Source organism: Aplysia californica, unplaced genomic scaffold (assembly GCF_000002075.1).
Source record: "Aplysia californica isolate F4 #8 unplaced genomic scaffold, AplCal3.0 scaffold00259, whole genome shotgun sequence".
Lineage (NCBI taxonomy): Eukaryota > Metazoa > Mollusca > Gastropoda > Aplysiida > Aplysiidae > Aplysia > Aplysia californica.
Window position 1 is genome coordinate 469,670 of NW_004797529.1, and position 3,335 is coordinate 473,004.

Here is a 3,335-nt window from a genome sequence, read left to right on the forward strand (position 1 = left end):
GAGAGTCCCAGACGTGGCATCACCAACGCTTGTGGGCCGGACTGTTCTTACCTGCCTGCTGTCGATGTCCCGGCGCTGATAACGTCCACCTTCTTGGCTCCTGGGTGGGACGAGGCGGCCACCGACTCGTTGATGAGCGCTGCCCCGGCCGGGCTCCGCACTGCTCACTCACTCTTGAGTTTACCTGTATGTAGCTCTACGCGCTCGCCCTCTCCTCCACCACCACCACCACTACCACCACCAGCCTCTCTGTGGGACCGCCATGCAGCAGGTAGTCGAGTTCCCGATGGGGGCCCCCTCATCAAGTGTATAGTAAACCTTGGTTCTAGTTCTAGACGCTCTATCAAGACTCGTGATGCGGGACTTTCGATTTAGTGGATGGAGAGAGCGGTGAATGAGGTGTTTGTTCAGTTTTCCTTTCCTGGTCTTCGGCTGCTCGTTAAATCATTCCCCGCGACTGCTTGACGTTTTGAGTTCGACCTGCTACCTGTGTTTGACTGTAGTTTATGGCGTCGATGCGAAGCTTTAGCCTCAGTTGTACACCGCCGAGTTGTTTCCCGCTCCTTGAATTCATTAATTGTGTTATTTGTATCATGTGTTAATTTTTCATAGAGTTGTTAAGGTATTATTGTCTGTGTAAACGTTACCTTTAGAATGTAGAAACGTACCTTTTTGAAATTCAGTAACGCAGTGAGAACTTAGTAAACTCCTTTGCAGTTATTGGAAGAATAATTATGTTAGTTTTTTTCTAATTTTTCCTGATTAGTTTTGTTGTCCTTGTTGGTGCTTGATTTCTTTTGTTGTTGTTATTGGGGGGTTGGGGGGGGGGGTTCATTGTTCTACCTTACCTTGAAAGACTATTCTGCGAAAAGAGAGACGTTGAAGCATGAAGTAACAGTAACAGAACTGGGGTGTGTCGACAAAAATCTCATGCTCCGTCACAGCACTGAAACGAAATAGCCTACGTCTTTTCAGATTCTCCTTGAGATTTTAAAAATATTTTAATTTTGCTTTCATTTCATTGCTCATAATTGCACCCTGAAGATGCTAGGCCTGCGCTCAGAAGACGCGAGGGCAACAGTGAATTTCTTTTTGCTGTCTGAAGTGATCCCTGTTTTGCTTGAGGCCATGAAAGACAACGCGATCCATTGTTTTCCTTCTGTTATTTTGTTTCATTTAAAAGCCTATATATATATATAAAGATATTACAAGATGACTTTCTTCATGAAGATTTCCGAGTTCTCCGCGTGGTAATTTGTGCTTCGCTAAATCCCTGCTCCATTCCATGAATGCTTTCCTCAAAAGTGGTCGATTTACGTGCGTGTTAGGAATTAGGTCGCTGGCGGCTGTACTTCACATGTGGAGAGCTATTAATAATTCTTTTGCCAGTCGACTTCTTAAAATAGGTTCAAATATTATATGCATTCCTCTTAGTGATTAATGTTTTTCAGGCATTCTCAGAAAAATCCTCTTATATTCAACGCCAAGCTGGTTGCCAGAAGTAATTTAAAAAAACAGCCTGGTTTTTTAATCGGGTCTAAATTTATCTGGCGTTGGCTGTGGTGGCTGCTCCCGTTGAGTGACATTTGGTGGGAACCCAAACGTTCTATAAATATACCCACATTCCCGGAATTCTAATCAAACGTCTCCCATTATTTCATGCGTGCGGTGATAGCTTCAGGTGTTTTTAGTAACGCCGATACGCCGGATCTTTTCCCGCTCCTCGCCTGCCCGCCGCCTCCGTCTCTGGCACCTGACGGTGTATGGTGCTGTTTATTGAGGGGCCCCCGTGTCTTTTCGGTGTCGATGGGAACGTGAAAAACGCATACTTTTTTTTTAAAAATCAGGTTTCTGCTTAGGTGCTGTTTTTTTCCCTTTTTTTCTGGGGTTTTTTTTTTGGGGGGGGGTCTGTTGTTGTTTGGTTTTTGTCTTCTTTTTTGCCCGTCCCGTCCCACGCTGGGAATATTTTTAAAAAATCAGTCTCCGTCAGCTGAGAACAAAATAGAGATCTGTCTATCGCTACTCTTGGCTTTGAAACTAATAGGAAATAGATGGAAGTGTCAGAGGAAACAGGGCAGACTGTGTCGGGCGCGTCTCGACTTGGGGGAGTTGCGTCTCTCTCTCTCTCTCTCTCTCTCTCTCTCTCTCTCTCTCTCTCTCTCTCTCTCTCTCTCTCTCTCTCTCTCTCTCTCTCTCTCTCTCACACACACACACACACGCACACACACTCTCTCTCTCTCTCTCTCTCTCTCTCTCTCTCTCTCTCTCTCTCTCTCTCCTCCCCCCCCCCCCCCTCTCTTTGTATATATTACATATATTTATCTATATTCATTTGTAGTGCAAAGTTGTGGCAGTGTCTTGGCCCGTGTGTTTTGGGGGGTTGGTCGAGGAGCACTTAAACGGTTGGTTGAATGTTGCAGAAGAATGCATGGTTCACATTACGGTTGATGCATTTAAGTTTGGAAAAAGGACGGATTAAAAAAAGAATTTCAGAAAAAAAGGATAATTTATGAAGCTGATGCAGTGTGCGGTGTCTGTGCGCTCTTAGTCGTGTGAGTTGCACGAGGTGTGTGCTTTTAGGTTAGAGCTATATCATGTCTGCTGGTGACCCACGTAGATGACACAGACAGAATTGGTCGCTTTTAAGCACAAGGGGGCTATCCCGAAAAATGCTGTTTTGAGAAATCGGAGGTAAAATTTTTGCCCCTTGTTCTGTTTCGTTAAAAGACAGGGGAAGTTTTCTCTATATCCAAACAAATATATATATACACACCAAAGAAACCAAACTTCTCCATAGGAGGGCAATGCCCCCTTTTTGTGTAGGTCGAGAGTTTTATGGAAACCCCCGAAATCTGGGTTGGCCCGCTTGTCCTTAAAAGCGACCAATTAATGGTCGTTTTATTAAACTGTACATAAGGTCTTTCTTATTTAAAGCATCAGCACCTAAAGGTTGACAAGGGGCATACAGATTCTAAATGAGACAACAACAGCAACATAGTGGAGTTTCACTAAAGCGTTTATTACATGCATTATATAATGTATAAATAATTTTTAGAAAACAATACTGTCCGGGAAAGTGAAACGGCCGTTGACCAAGTTTCAATTATATGCAGCTGAATTCTTTATCCGCCCCCACCTCAGAACCCCCTTTAAAAAAAAAAATGGAAACGTCGACTGGCACCAAGGCTTCTTTTGTATAGTATACTTTTATCTTGGCTTGTCGCAACAAATTTCAATAGTACTAGATCCGATTTGAAGTGATGGTATTGCTTTTGGTTTCTTTCAAGTATTCCGGATTGCGTGTTTGTATGAGTAAAGGGGAAAGGGGGGGGGGG

General features: G+C 43.9%; 1 protein-coding gene across 1 annotated transcript in view; it reads left to right on the forward strand.

Moving 5' to 3' along the window:
- The window catches only part of LOC101845933 (filamin-A-like), a gene marked incomplete at its 5' end in the record, with an annotated part of 101,164 nt that overhangs the window by 84,153 nt on the left and 13,676 nt on the right, over positions 1-3,335 (forward strand).